The sequence below is a fragment of the Aquarana catesbeiana genome, linkage group LG07, assembly GCF_042186555.1.
Source record: "Aquarana catesbeiana isolate 2022-GZ linkage group LG07, ASM4218655v1, whole genome shotgun sequence".
Lineage (NCBI taxonomy): Eukaryota > Metazoa > Chordata > Amphibia > Anura > Ranidae > Aquarana > Aquarana catesbeiana.
The window spans coordinates 201,724,255-201,741,264 of NC_133330.1; the positions used below are offsets into that span (position 1 = coordinate 201,724,255).

Consider the following 17,010-nt stretch of genomic DNA (forward strand, 5'->3'; position numbering starts at 1 on the left):
CAAGTTGTTATCCCACGTGCACAGGCACAGTAGACCCCGCTCACAACTGCCATTGAGGAACTCCAGATGTTTTAAGGGTTTAGAGAAGCTGGGATCTGAAGCTTGGACCTCACTGGAGTATGGTGTCTTCTCCTCAGGGTGTTGGCAGCTGAACTGACAAGTGCCTTAAAGTCAGGAGCTACATTCAGTGCTGGGTCAACATTGAGGGTATTCATCTGTGAAGACTGTATATACTTTTGTTCCCCCTTTTTATTTTTTTCTTCCTGTTGCTGTCATCTAAAAGTGACTGGAACCCATCTGTACACACTGCTTGACTATTGTACTACATCCTGAGGTGAAATGTTAGTCCACCTTGTCCTTGGGGGTCAGAAGAGTGTCACACATGCTGTATTAATATCTTTTTCTAATACTCCTTCACATGATTGCATGTTGACTGGCCTGTAGCAAAGGGACAGTTTTGATGACTTCGGCTGCATTGTGCTCTGCTGGACTTCTGGTGTATCCCTACACCTTTAAAGTATAGCTAAAGGCAAAACATTTTTTTTTTTTTTTAGATAAGAGTGGAAAGGGATTAGAACACCTGACAGGTTTCTATTGTTGTCTGTTGTCCCCGTCAGGGAGAATTATCCTCTCTATTTGTCCTGTTAACTGTTATCACTGTTAGTAAAAGTAAAAGAAAATCTAAACTTTTAGTTTGTCAATAGAACACAAATAGAGGGAAAATCTTTCTAGGTGGACACCAGTTCTGGTGACCTTGGTGACAACCAGGATTTCCCTCATTGTGGGGGGATTTCCTCTCACTTCTTCGGCTATGGGACAGGAAGTAAAGGAAAATCTCTCCAATGGGACACAGATGGCAAAAAGAAAACAAAAACACTCAAGTGTGAACAAGGCCTTAACTGTCAGATTTTCCAGTAAGAGCCCTTTTAATAAGCTGTTGTTTAATATGAGAGATGGATGTTAAAATTTGTGAGTCTGCACGTCAAAGGATCAGACTAGCAGAGTTTCACCAAAACAACAGAATTAGCAAATCAGGGACAATCATTACAAAAATATAGTATGACTTTTCGGAGTCATGAGGGACCTCTTTCTCAGCAGTATGGCAGTATTGACAATCGCCAAAGATAGACACAAGATAGCACAGTCAACCCCTAGAAACACACACATTTATTGTAAACAAACCATTAATACTAACAACAGACAATGATCAGCACATTTTCTCCCCATAAACTATGGCCAGTGAAGCTACCCATAATGGTACCCATAACAATGCCCATAACTCAACTAGACCGCCATAGAAGCATAAATAATTCTTGCCCATACTGTGCCACAAACATGTTAGCACAGCAACCTACTTCCCACAAGGTCTAGAAGGTTGAGATGTTCACTATTTTGCTTACATGTTTATATTCTATGTACAGTACACTAAAATGCTATAGTCATTTCAAGATTGTTTATCTTGGCAAGCGTATGCCTTGATTGGATCCTTTGACACATATGCAATTTAAAACTCATATTTGTGTTTGAGCCCACATGCACACTTTAGCCACAGTGCATGAGGCTCCAGCATTTAGGTGCTGGGTGGAAGTTTAGGTGCCCTGTTCAGCCCCACTGCTGGCTGCCTGTGAAACTCTCTGAGACAATGGAAAATAAATGTGGGTGGATCGCCAACAAGCCAACGCACCACATCCCATATATTTGAAACAGACTTGTAAAATAAGTATTGGGATTTTTTTGGTGCTTTACATCAAACAACACTGAATTATATTAAAAATTCATCATTTATTTCAACATCAATAAAAACATTTATTTAACTCCACTAAAAAATATATTTGCACTTAGGGTTCATTTTAAAAATGTATCATTTATTTCAACAACAATAAAAACATTTATTTAACTCCAATTAAAAATATATTTGCACTTAGGGTTCATTTTATATGCCAAATGCTGGAGCCACACAGATGCATGCACAGTCCCCAACAAGATATACTTACAGCACACCAAGTCCATACCATCTGTAAGGATTTCTTGCCTCCTGTGTGGCATCTAATTGCACTACACTTACTGGGTCTCTATATATCTCCTGCGGTCATATACTACCCTACCTGGTTAGATGGGAGTAAAAGTAATTTCCCTGAACTATCTAGTCAATTTGTCCAAGTAGCATAATAATCTGCATGGGAACATTATGTGAACAAAATATCCCCTAAAGAAGCCTAAAGGGTGAAACATGTCAGATTTGCCATAAAGGGTGAAACATGTCAGATTTGCCATAAAAGTATCACTGTATACAGCAAGACTGATATAAAATGAACCCTAAGTGCAAATATATTTTTTATTGGAGTTAACCATTTAAGCCCCGGACCATTTGGCTGGCCAAAGACCAGAGCACTTTTTGCGATTCGGCACTGCATCACTTTAACTGACAATTGCGCGGCAATATTTACAGCTTCTAAATACATTTTAACTTTCTTAAACTGAAATGAAAGAAAAGAAATGCAAACACAAAGTAAAATTCATGACACTTTAGTTCCACGGTAAATCCAGAAGGACATTGAACTGATGTTACTATCTGTATGGCCAGGACCGTGGCTATGCAATTGGCCAGATTTACTTAACCACTTAAGCCTCAGACCATTTGGCTGGCTAAAGACCAGAGCACTTTTTGCGATTTGGCACTGCGTCGATTTAACTAACAATTGCGCGGTCGTGCGACGTGGCTCCCAAACAAAATTGTTGTCCTTTTTTCCCCACACTTTCTTTTGGTGGTATTTGATCACCTCTGTGGTTTTTATTTTTTGCACTATAAACAAAAATATAGCGACAATTTTGAAAAAAACGCATTATGTTTTACTTTTTGCTATAATAAATATCACCAAAAAATATATAAAAAAACATTGTTTTTCCTCAGTTTAGGCCGATACGTATTCTTCTACATATTTTTGGTAAATAAAATCACAGCAAGCGTTTATTGATTGAATAAGTGTGTCCTAGGGAGAGATTCTAACTGTGGGGGAGAGGGGCTGTGTGTGACACGACACTGATCACCGCTCACTATTACAGGGAGCGGTGATCAGTGTTAGTGTCATTAGGCAGAACAGGGAAATGCTTGTTAACATTAGCATTTCCCCGTTCTTCCTCTCCATGAGACGATCGCGGGTATACCAGCGGACATCGAGTCCGCGGGACCCATGATCATGCTCACGGAGCTCGCGGCGGGCGCCCGCAAGCTGCTTCTTAAAGGGCAACGTATAGGTACGTGATTCTGCCTGTACATGCCCTTCTGCCTCAGTATATCTGTGTGAAGCGGTTGGGAAGCGGTTAAATACATGTTTTTATTGATGTTGAAATAAATGATGAATTTTTAATATAATTCAGTGTTGTTTGATGTAAAGCACCAAAAAAACTCAATACCTATTTTCCAAGTCTCTGAGACACTGACAGCTGCTGTGGCTAAATGGTGCCCAGGGACACATATCTGGAACGCAAGAAGTCTTTGCTCTGGGCATTCATCCCTGGGCACATACTGCCCTAAATGTTAGCACACTCTGTGCGCCATCCAGCTGCAGCAGATGTCAGTCGTGCATCTGCGACGTCCAGCCACACTTAAACGCCAAAGCCTCGTGTACAGGGGCCAAATGCTAAGTGTGTATGGGACCTAAGTGTGTCATTTAAAGAACAGTTTTTAGATGCACTGTGATTCATTTTTTCTCAAATCCAAAGTTTGCAGGAAACTTTTCATAACTCCTTCATACAATGTAAACATGAAGCGTGTTTGGTTGCAATATTCAAATGAACTACACAGTAAAACTGCAGTATACATCCTTTTTTAAATTGCACAAGTCAGCAAAAAATAAGCAAACAGACCCACTAAACATAATAATATTACACTACCAATCCATAGCAAACCAATAAAGTCCTCTAAAAGGTGTATCATTGTCTCAGAAGGTTTTGAAGCCTTGTGGATCAACCCAACAGCCAGACAACTAACCACCAATTCAATCATACATACTTAAGGTTTCTTTAAATAAAACAGCCCAGGAACTGCTGATAAACTACCCTGGTCTAACAATGCAAACATGAAGTCATCGAAAAGCTGCTTAATTCACTTTCTATACCGTACCAGGTGCCTGCATGCCTATATTGTTTTCCTATTGAGCACTCAGGGATCCTCAAATTCCAAGGAGCACTGCATGCAAGTTTTTATTAATTTGACTATACCCCCACCCATCCAGCAATCTTCTAAATCGAATACTCACCTGTCCACACTCCCTTAAATTCTCACTTTTCATTTATTCTATTATTATTATACAGGATTTATATAGCGCCAACAGTTTGCGCAGCGCTTTACAACACAAGGGCAGACAGTACAGTTACAATTCAATACAGGAGGAATCAGAGGGCCCTGCTCTTTATATCATTTTGTTCAGCCTATATCAGTAGTGCAAGTATTTCGTAATTGCATAGTATGGATGCACATTCCCACTATATAGCAATAGCATGCTGTACTTTCAAAGATTTCTCAAAGAAATGCATGGCAGGGATGGTCACTGAGTGAGTCTGGCACACATGCCTACTAAAAATTTAATGAAAGTGTGAAAGGAACTAGAATGGCTAATGCCGCGTACACACGGGCGGACTTTCCGACTGGACTGGTCCGACGGACCGAATCCGGCGGACAATCCGACCGTGTGTGGGTCGCATTGGACTTCCGACGGACCGTTTCGGTCGGAAATCCGATGGACTGAGATTTGAAACTTGCTTCAAATCTTTACGTCGTAACTCCGCCAGACTCAGTTTCTGACAGAAAGCCCGTTCGTCTGTATGCTGGTCCGACGGATCAGATACAACGAAAGGGCAGGGTACTGCATCTCACGCTTGCTGCAATAGGAAAAACAAATTTTCCTATTGCGGCGAGCGCGGGGCCTACCAGGCCCTTAGGTCTGGTATGGATTTTAAGGGGAACCCCCTACGCCGAAAAAACGGCATGGGGTCCCCCTAAAATCCATACCGGACCCCTATCCGAGCACGCAGCCCGGCTGGTCAGGAAAGGGGGTGGGGATGGTTTAAGGGGGCGTGGTCTCCCAGTGATGTTGACCACGCCCCCTTAAAATGTCATAGTCCCAGCATGCCCAGAGACTGTGACGTCTTAAGGGGGCAGGGACTCTGCCTATATAAGTCATAGCGGAGCGCTCAGAGAGCATTACAGCCGGAGAGAGCGTCGTGTCAACATTGGAAGAAGAGAAGTGGGAAGAAGACAAGAAGGCAGAAGGCAGAAGGCAGAAGCCTGGGCCACCACTAGCAAAAGAGCAGCAGAAGATAGCAGAGGTGCCGGCAGAAGAACCGGATGCGGGGAGAAGAGGCCGGAGAGACCCCAAAGTCAGAAGAAGACCCCCGGAGCTGTCTAATAAATTACTTTAAAAACCTGTCTAGTGTGTTTTTTGACACTTTTTCCCTAGGGGAATGGGTAGGGGTACGATGTACCCCATACGCATTCACATAGGGTGGGGGGCCGGGATCTGGGGGCCCCCTTATTAAAGGGGGCTTCCAGATTCCGATAAGCCCCCGCCCACAGACCCTGACAACCAACGGCCAGGGTTGTCGGGAAGAGGCCCTTGTCCTTATCAACATGGGGACAAGGTGCTTTGGGGTGGGGGGGCTGCAGGGCGCCATGGCCTTCTTCAGGGTCCGCTGATGAAGTCCCGCCCATAGGGGATGTAACATGTATGGATGGACGTGACGTCACTCACAGCCATTGCAGTTCATTTGTTTATATGCCGCTTTGCCTAGCACTTGGCTTAAGTCCTATTTTTGTGAGTGTTTTATGTAATTTTAAATGTCATTAAATTCTATATGTACAGAGAGCACTATCTATTGCTTTTATGTTTTGATACATGTGACTCTGGAGTAAAAGTGCCGATTTACATACCTGTCCAAATGCGAAGTGCCTAACATATATGTGCTGATTCCATTGTACATACCCCAAGTGGGAAGGCGTTTCAGACCCTCTATAACCAAAGGGTCAATTTGGTGAGGTGAGAGTCCATCTACTATTCTGGTGGAGGTTTTTCCACGAAATCACCTGCTTGCTTATAATATCATGGAAGTCTGCACGGATTGTTTTTTCATTATTTGGACTGATATAGTGCTGCACTACCTGCTTTCTGTTTCTTCAGGGTCAGTATCTACTTTTTGAACTAAAATGTGTGGTCATTGTAATATTCTGACTGTGTGTAAGCAAGTTGTCTTACACACATCATCCACCCTAGTGCCTCTTCCCCTATGACTTGCCAAAAGGTTAACATTCACAACTAGACAGAGTGATCTCCTGGTGTGTAGAAACTAAAGAAATGCTTTCCCTTTGCCTGTTTTCTCCTTGGATAGTCCATCTCATGTAGATCTTGTTTAACCCTACCTGGGAAAAGTCATGTGACTGGAGATTAAAAACTGCTTTAAAATACTAAAAGGCAAACTTTTTAATATTACTGTTGCTATATTAAGACATGACAGGATTTAATTTGTGCAGATTGTAAAGCTACTAATTGGGTTATTTTAACATAACTCTGTATGCTCCTTAAAAATGTATGAAGGAAACAAGTAATAACTAGAGGCTGGCAGTTCAATAAGCTCAACGATCAGTTTTGTTTTATAGTACATTTTTGGTTATTGAGCAAGCGACATATCTTGCTGTGGTTAATAACATGGTGTAAAAATCAGCTTTGTGCAGTAACTACAGTGAGTCAGAAATCAACTTTTAGCTCTCTGATATAAGCAGAATGTTGTAAGATGATTAACTGTTGTGGCTTATCTTTGCTTTTTTGCAGTGTGTTACTTTAGGAGAATTCAATAGACTCCTGATCTGTGGATTGGGTCAAGGTGAATACAGGGTGATAATTAGAAATACCCATGAGCCACCATTCCTGTTGCTTCGAAGTGTCAATCTTGAAGAAATTCCAAATAATACATCCAGTCCTGCAACTTCCCCTTAGGAATTCTATTGGCCTGTCAATAATTCTGGACCACCACTATGAAGATGCAGATTTATAAACCAGTAACATGATAAATGTAATTAACACCCTATGCCTATGATCCTCAAATTAACTGATCAGTGCTGCGTGGACTTATTTTTATTAGCAAAATAATGTTTCCTTTTCTGCTTAGCTGTGTGATATTTTGTTTGTAGTTCGGTAATGTTTATTAGAGAACATAGCAATTTCACTGGAATCTTCGGCCACAACTGAGAACTGAAATATTCTAAAACCACCTAAGCAGTTTTTGGACACTAAATGCAACAAATGACCAAAGGCACAATCCTATTTTAGCTTGGGCTAGTTTATGATATCCACAAACCACAATGCCTAGGAATGCAGAAGATACCACAACATGGGAAAGCTGTACAGAACATACATATTTTATTAAAAGATCCCACGGGTGCTGTTTGTTTGCGAAGTACAACTATGACAGAAAAGATAGAAGGAAAGAGACTTGATAAGCTCACCCTCATCATTTGGACCCTTTGTGTATACACCTTGTAAATATGGAAAATCAGTGGTTTACAGGTGTAGCAAACAAATATACTACATTCTAATTCTACTGAATACTGTAAGCAGTGAATACACTTTTTTTTTACTTGGTACTGCCTTATTTTCAAAATAAGAAATGTTATACAAGCACATGTAACGTATGCTCTGACATATGTACAAAAAATGAAAAAGAGCTGTTTTGTTGAAAATCGAAAAGGATTGTGTAAGCATATTTTTTTCCATTTAGCATTTGATTACCAAAAACATACAAATATAAAATCTCACCATCTATAGCATTGTTTCTCAACTCCAGTCCTCAAGGCGCCCCAACAAGTCATGTTTTCAGGATTTCCATTATTTTGCACAGGTGATTTGATCAGTTTCACTGCCTTTAGTAATTACCACAGGTGTTTCATCTGAGGGTAATCCTGAAAACATGACCTGTTGGGGTGCCTTGAGGACTGGAGTTGAGAAACCCTGATCTATAGAACATATTCATTTTCATCAGATAGTAAAAAACTGTTTCTGTCATCACATATCAGGTTCAGACTGAAGGGGCTGATTTGGAGCTTTACTCATTAATCTGACAAGATATTTTTATACTATACCAGTCACGCTTTGCTGTGAAAGCATCACAATTGTAGCTCATGATCTGTCCATGTCCATATAGACAGTAAAATAAGTGTGGGCTAGTTAGGAAGGCCTAGCACTCTCTTGTGATCTAACATTATAAACCAGGATCAAAGCCCCAGAGATGGGTAATGACACACAAAGCAAATTAAATATCTGGTCTAGATTGTGTGTCATTATCCAGCTCTGTATTCATAATTGTTTAGGCCTCTTTCACACAGGCTGTCCAATCAGGTCCGCCTGTCAGTTTTTTCAGGCGGACCTGATCGGACCCTCTATTCACGTGACATGTCTGCTGACATCTGCCACTATCCAATCCGAACCTGTCGGCCAAATCCAGACCAATGGTGGTTCTATGTTCCATCTGTCTGCCGGATCGGATTTGATCGGATGAAAACGGACAGGCGGTCCGTTTTCACCCAATCTCCCCCTAGAGAAGAACGGGACTGGATCTGTCTCTGCTATGCACAGTGAGCGGAGACAAACCTGTCATCTGCCTGCTCAGCGGGGATCAGCAGAGCGATCCCCCGCTGATCAAGTGGAGTCCGTCCTTAACAGTGCAACATTTTTCATGTTGGTAATCCAGGGGAAATTTGATTGGCTGAGTGCACTTGTAGTCAATGTACAAGGTACAGGGGTACACAGACGCAGCCCTTGATACCACCTTTGGGCCACACATAAGTCTCATTATATGTACTGTTACAGGAGTACCTCATAAACTGAAGATGTAATAGAGGAATTCATCTGAGACTGTGCTACAGAAGTGTTTGGAGATTAGAGGAATGCTGTAGGAGATGGTCAGAGACTATGGACACGTTGCATGAAACTTAAGATCACTAATATTACAACTCCTTTACAAATCAGCACTCCCTCTACTAACTACTAGGGTTCAATGGACAAACTGCAAACACTAAAGGGTCACATGTGGCCCTTGGGCTGAAGGCTGGGCTTCAGGGTCTTAATGGATCAGGAAGGATTTTTTTTAAATTGGACCATTCTTTATATACATATTTTTTGCCTCCTCTGGATCAATTGTGTAATTAGTGATCTGTGGGTGCAGATTTTGAATTGATTTATTTGTCTATTGGTTGAACACCCTGGACAAGTGTCTTTTTTAAACCTGGCTAATTATGTAACTATTATGGTCTACAGAATTCTACTAATTGCATCATCTGGTCAGAGTCAGTCAGTTTCAGAACCCCTGTAAATCTTAGAAGTTAGAGATTAAAGTAATGAGATGCTGAAAGGATGAACATGAGAGGGTCTACATATGTATGTCATGGGATGCTTAGGAAATTATTAAAAATGCGATACGTTAACTAGGAAAGCATTGAAATTAACTGAACGATAAAGGTACCATGAGTGGCTAATTGGAAAGGTAGAAGTTGTAAATAGTGTGAATTATTGTAAAGCAACAGGAATAGATTTAATTTAGGAACAAGGGATTATAATACTATTACTGATACCATATATAATATTAATAATAATAATGATAATAATAATAGAAATAGTTAAAGCCATGACATAGTCACAATCACATAGCATAAATATACAGTAATTTCTAATGTGAACAATTGTGAAAAAAATCAAGCATTTTCAGAGATTTTGTTTAAGAGCTACATTCAAAGAAATATCAATTATCTTTTTCCACTCATGTGCACTATTTTGCTTTTCAAATAAATAAAAATGGAAACACTGTGATTTTTTTTGTATGCCTAATAAAAGCACCCATTATTTGTTAAACAGATAATTGTATCTTTAAGCTTTTAAGTCTATGTCATATTCTTGGGCTATTTTCTAAAAATTATAGGAAGGAAAAGAAACAATGTTGCACGGGGTACACATGGTGGATAGGTTGGTATGAGCAACACACATGTCTTTTTTTCCTTTCTGTTTTTAGGTGTTCAATTTATTATAAAGTTGAGAGTTAAGGTACTTTGTAATGTTATAACTCTTGACAACCAGGATCTTTCACTGATTCGAATGCAGTATACAAAAATATGCTTGGCTACTAAACTTTGTGCAATATCATTTCCCTAAGGACCAATACACATGAATATATAGCATGTTATAACAGATGCATCCTAATTTTCTGCATATAATGAAGGTTGATGATCTGTTTTGTATTGTTGCATAATGGGTGACCAAAGCATCATTCATGGCTATGATAACAAAGACTGTCATGCACCCTTGGCTCAGCTTAATCAATAAAGTATGTTTTTATGCCCTGCATGTGGCAACCTGTATCAGACCAAAAATCATATACATAGATATTAACTGAATGACATGATAGTAGGCTTGGTTTATGTAATCTGATCTGAAACAGTCTCTGAAAGCTCACAGCAACCAGTCATATTCAAATCTTTATTTTCCTATTGCAGTTTAACAGTGTAGAGCTGTATCTGATTGGTTGCTGTGCAATGTTTGAGACATGTCTTCCCTCAGACTATGGTTTTTGTGGTCTTTTTTTTTCAGCATTTTAATTAGCTGTAATGTGTATGTCTATATCATATCTACTCATCTATCTGTTATTCTCCCTAGACATAAATAGGAAAGTAAATACAATGTTGACTCACATCTTTCCCATAAATAATCAAAAATAATTACACGTGTGCTATTTATGCTTTATTTCTAGCCCATGGAAATTCAGGGGCCTATTTTTCCTCTAACAGCCAAAGCTGTTCATTTTAATTAAGATGAAGAGTCTCGCCCCATTCCCAGCGCCTTTGCTTTTCTCAGAGGTGTGATAAAGGTTTATATTCATCTTCCTCTCACTCTCGCTTTTTTGTCTGATTGGACAGATGCTCTTGTATTTGAGTCAGGCTATAGCATAGGTGGGCAGTCTGGTAATAATCATTAAAATGAGAAGCATTAATTGAGTCTATAGAGAGATATTAGTAATGGTAAAATGTCTGTCATTTTTGGTGGAGGTGAGAACCCCAGGAGAAATGTCTAATTTCAAGAAGAACAAAATGTGTTCTGTAAAACAAAAACAAAAAAAAAAATAATAAAAAGAAGAAATTGTATCCTTCCCAGAAGAGAATCTATCTATCTATCTATCTATCTATCTATCTATCTATCTATCTATCTATCTATCTATCTATCTATCTATCTATCTATCTATCTATCTATCTATCTTATGTATATATATATATTGTTCCCCCTATCCTGCTTATGGACTGTTTGCCCAGCCCCCCCTTCCTTTATTCTGAAGGTTACATGGCATCAAAGCTAGAACCACCAGGCTGGGGAACAGCTTTTTTTCCTGATGCTGTAAGATTGATAAATTCTGCATCACCCTGAATTTTTTTTTGGGCTTTGCTGCAATTTTAGATTGATAATGCTGCACTTTATGATTATTAATAATAGCAATATTTTTTTTTTTTTTTTTTTTTTTTTTTGCTACTTCAGCGAAATCATTGAGAGGTTTAAATCACCATTTATAGCTCATTTTTATCCCATCTCATTTTTGTCACATCATAGTAGCATGGCCTTTACTTTTATTAAATTTTACTATTTTAAAATTCTTTGTTTATTCTTTACAAAGATGCAAAACACTCAACTGAAACTAACCCATAGTATGCTATTTAGAATCCCATCTCAACCCCCATCCTGCAGTGATGTTTCCGATGAGAACATATGTTCATTACAAGAACAGCTCTGCAAATCTCCCTGTTTTTTTAAAGAGTATCCACTTCGCCCACTTATCTCTATCCAAGTCTGCTTTTACCTCTGGCCCAATATCTTCAACCTCAACCGCCTCTAAGATATAGGTTTCATTAACCCTTATTAACCAATCACGAATGTTTGGGCCCTCAGCCTCTTGCCATTTTTTTGGAATTAAACTTTTTGCCGAGTTTAGTAGTACCGGTGTTAGAGATAGATTGTACTTTCTAGTGTGGCCTTCTGTCCCGTGGAACATACACACCCAAGGGTCCTCCCTAATCACATTACCCGTTATCTCCTCTATGATCTTTAGCACATCCTGCCAGAATTTTTTAATAATTGGGCATTCCCACCAGAGGTGGGCCATCGTTCCTCTATCAGAGCACCCCCTCCAACAGTTTCTGGATGTTTCCGGTTGTAGTTTATTTATTTTATCTGGTGTCATGTACCATCTGGATAGACATTTATAATTTGATTCTATCGTTCTCATATCCACTGCTGATTTATGTACTGCGTTAAGAATGGCCTCCCATGTCACTCCGCTAGAAGCAGGGCCCAATTTGGATTCCCATTTATTGAAATATAACGGTTTCGCTGCCTCTCCCTCATCCCTCAGTATTTTGGACAATTCTGTTGTTTTCCTTATTACTCTATCCCTCAGAAACAATTTCTCCAAAGGCCTAAAATTCTTCTTATCTCTGATAGGACCAGGGAGACTTTTAATAAAGTGCACAAGCTGGTTATATCGCCACGTGTCAATTTTCATTAGGTCCTTGAGCAGGGCTAACTCCTGAAAAGTGACAATTTTACCATTTTTCATGATATCTATCGATTGTGTATCATTATTTTTTATCCAATTCCCTCCCACTTCCCTCATCCCTGGCCGAAAAAACTCGTCTTTTAAATAAATAAATGGTGAATTAAACTCCCATACATTTTGTTTGTGTAGCTGGTCCCATATCTTAAAAGTGTAACGTGTTATAGTGTGTGCATTAGGGCCTAACTTCCTAAAGTGTGGAGGATTCCATATTAATTGGTTTAATTTTGCGTTACTCATATCTTTTTCTAAGTTTACCCATCTTTTATCTATCATTTCCTTTCTCCAATCTATCATCCGTGATAATACTATCGCTCTGTGATATTTTTTAAAGTCTGGAAGTGCCAGACCACCCTGTGCTTTATCCCTACTCAGGACCTTATAAGCGATCCGTGGCTTCTTGTTTTTCCATATAAATCTGGTAATAATATTATTCAATACCCTGAAATAGGTCTGCGCTAGTGGGATTGGGAGTAACTGCATTTTGTACAGGATCTTCGGAGCCAAGGTCATTTTAACAGTGTTTATTCGTCCGATCCAAGAGATCGGAAGATGCATACTTTTTTTAGTTTCCTGCTTAATCTCGTTGAGGAGTGGGATATAGTTTAAGAGATAAATTTTCCTTAAAGAATTTGCTAATGTAATTCCCAAATAACTGATTTTTTTGCTCCACTGAAAATGGAATATTTCCTTAAGTTTATTTACTTCTTGTCTATCGATGTTAATATTTAGAACTTCTGACTTACTAAGATTGACCTTATAATTTGAAAGCTCTCCGTATCTCCTCAGAGTAACAAGTAGCAATATTTTTTGTATTTATATTTATGTTAACATCCGTATATTTTTGTAATGACAATAAAAATGTCCTTATCCTTACACAAAAACAAATGAGCTAGTGAAAATAACATATTCCGTTCTGTTTCAGAATTCTTTAAGCCGTGGTTTCACTAATCCTACATACGCACTAATATGCATATACTGTAGAACCAAAATTGTACAAATGGTACTGCCCAACAGATCCACCTGAGCATTCATCATCAGTAATAATATTACTATTGGGCTAACTTCTTAATGTAACACATATTTTGCACTTGAACTTTATTATTATTACAGCTTACCTTCCCAGCAGTCTCTATTCGTTGTTTGTGTCTTCCATGTGATTTTACAGAGTAAGGTAAATGTAACTAACAATAGTAGATTTTGAAACTTCTCTTGAGCGTCTGCTGACTAGGCGTCTAGTAGATTTTGCCAGATATTTATTGACAAATCTAAACGATCCAGACACTGGACATTTTCATTGCCATTGCCAAAATATGTAATCAAGCGCACATCATTATCAACTCCATCAGCAACAACACACTCCTTAATTTCTTAAACTGTGCAGGCTAAACAGTGCAGTTAATAATATGCAAAGTTTGACTTTTTATCAAAAGTCAGTTTCTAAGCTCACACGTATATTGCTCATGACTGCTTTCATCACTGACCTATGTCTACCACTCTGAAGAGAGCAGTGGCACATAACTGTCACAGGAAGGGCTGAGGTGTGTTTAACCACCTCAATACAGGGCACTTTCACCCCCTTCCTGCCCAAGCCATTTTTCAGTTTTCAGCGCTGTCGCATTTTGAATGACAATTGCGCAGTCATGCTACACTGCACCTTAATGAAATTTTTATCATTTTTTTCCCCACAAATAGAGCTTTGTTTTGGTGGTATTTGATCACCTCTGCGGTTTTTCTTTATTGCGCTATAAACAAAAGAAGAGGGACAATTTTGAAAAAACACAATATTTTTTACTTTTTGCTATAATAAATATCCATTTTTTTTTTTTAACAAATTTTTTCCTCAGTTTAGGCCGATACGTATTCTTCTACATATTTTTGGTAAAAAAAAAATCGCGATAAGTGTATATTGATTGGTTTGCGCAAAAGTTAAGGGGATAGATTTATAGCATTTTTATTTATTTATTTATTTTTTACTAGTAATGGTGGCGATCTGTGATTTTTATTGTGACTGCGATATTGCGGCGGACATATCGGACACTTTTGACACATTTTTGGGACCATTCACATTTATACAGCGATCCATGCTATAAAATTGCATTGATTACTGTGTAAATGTGACTGGCAGGGAAGGGGTTAACCACTAGGGGGCGATCGAGGGGTTAATGTATGACCTAGGGAGGTGATTCTAACTGTGGGGGGAGGAGACTGACTGGGGGAGGTGACCGATCGGTGTCCCTATGTACAAGGGACACGCCATCGGTCTCCTCTCCTCTCTGACAGGACGTGGATCTGTGTTTACATGCACAGATCCACGGTCCTGCTCTGTTACCCGGCAATCGCGGGTGCCCGGCGGACATCGCGGCCGCCGGGCACGCGCAACGGGTCCCGAGCGATGCAGCGGGCACGCGCGCGCTCCGCCGGCAGCGTGCGCGCGCCCCCTAGTGGCTCAGGAGGGCGATCACGTTATATGACGTCCGCCCAGAATAAGAGAAGCCTCGTCCCGCCGTCATATGACGGTGGGCGGTGGCTTAGTGGTTAATATGCAAGCTTTCACTGAAAGCCTGGATTCACAAACTCTACACTATGAAGGAAACAAAATCAGCACCCAGAGGGGGAATAACTTAGGCCCAGTGCACAAGTACCGAAAGTCATCTGGTTTAACCGGAACCGTTCAACTTTCAGTATGTGTGTACTTTTCTCTGTTCAACAGAAAGTGGTCTAATTTCCAGCTTTTGTTGAACGGTCATGCTGAAAAACCAGCATTCAATCAGCACTTGCAGCCATTGGCTGCAAGCGCTGATTTGTATATTCTAGCGGGAGTAGCCCCCCCTGTCAGAATACAATTGCTCAGTGGCAGAGATCACTACATCACACATCATTGTGTTGATGCATGGATCTGTCAGTTTATTTTTTTTGGTCAACCTGCTAGTTGAATGAAGAAAAACTATGAGGCTTATTTATTAAAACTGGAGAGTGCAAAATCTGGAGCAGCTCTGCATAAAAAACGAATAAGCTTCCAGGTTTTTCTTGTCGAAGCTTAATTGAACAAGCTGATTGGCTACCATGCACAGCTGCACCAGGTTTTAGTAAATCAACCTCAAAGTGTGTATACCCTGCTTTAGTCTGAGTGGACATTCTAGTGAAGATTTTTGGTCTTCAGATTATCACTGGTGAACTGTTTATAATGAAAAACTCATACACGGAAGTAGTAGCCACTGGTATCTATAAGAAAAGGTTAACTTAACCATTTGAACCAAAACTTGCTTAACCATTTGAGCAGGACAAATATTGTAGTCATTGATGTTAATTATCTATGTGCATTGACAGATGGGGGGGTTGATTTACTAAAGGCAAATTGGCTGTTCACTTTACAAGCGAAGTTGCACTTTGCAAGGGAATTTTCCCCAGAGCTTAGTCAATGAGGTTTAGCTCTACTGATGTCTGTCATCTAATCATGAATAAGCAGAGATGCTGATTATTTTTTTTATTTCCCCTACATATGATTAAATGTTTTTTGTAAAGTGAAATTTCACCACATTCATGAAGCTCTGGGAAAAACTACCTTGCAAAGTCTATTTGCCTTTAGTAAATCAATCCTTAAAGTGTTACAAAACCCAGGACCCTGCATTCACAATATCTGGTCTCCCACAGTACACAGAACATGGAAATGCAATTATTTTAGTAAATACAAACTGCTAAATCCCTTTTATCATCAACAGTTAGAACAGTCTTGTGACTTTTATCAGTGTTTAGCCAAGCACTGGTTAAAGCTTGTAGGAGGAGTTTTTTGACTGACCTATGAGACTGCAAGACCCCTGATCCTCTGTCTGGACAGTGCTGATTGGCCTTGTGCTGATCACATGCACCCTTCGAAGGAAAAAAAAACCTCTCTAGCAATACACTCCAAACTGAGCATGTGCAGCCTGACTCCATAGACTCTGTGTTATCAGGAAATAATTAGGAGTCAGTGGAAGGAGGAGAGGATCAGAGAAGACAGGATCAAACAGCCTTTTTACACAATGCAGAGGATTAACCCCTTAGGTTCCACAGTGAGTATAACAAGCATGCTTTACTGCATATACAGACTGATTTTACTGTTGTGGGTTTAGTAACACTTTAAGGAGTCAGTATACTACTGGATTTAATTTAATTCCATATGTGTGATGATTAATCACATAACACATGTTAAGTTAAACGATTTACATGTAGTGCCAATAACTAAAATACAAGGTGTGTATATAAATTCAGAGTATCTATATAATGATGTCACAGCACCCATAGATGGATATGTTCTCAAGTGATTAGTAAAGGTAGCTTTGTGTATTTTTTAAAGCCTTAACATTACACAGCTCTAATAAATAAGTACAAATG

At 39.5% G+C, this 17,010-nt stretch overlaps 1 protein-coding gene across 9 annotated transcripts in view; it reads right to left on the reverse strand.

Moving 5' to 3' along the window:
* NTNG1 (netrin G1) overlaps nucleotides 1-17,010 on the reverse strand; it is a 527,102-nt gene that overhangs the window by 48,137 nt on the left and 461,955 nt on the right. The window lies entirely within an intron of this gene.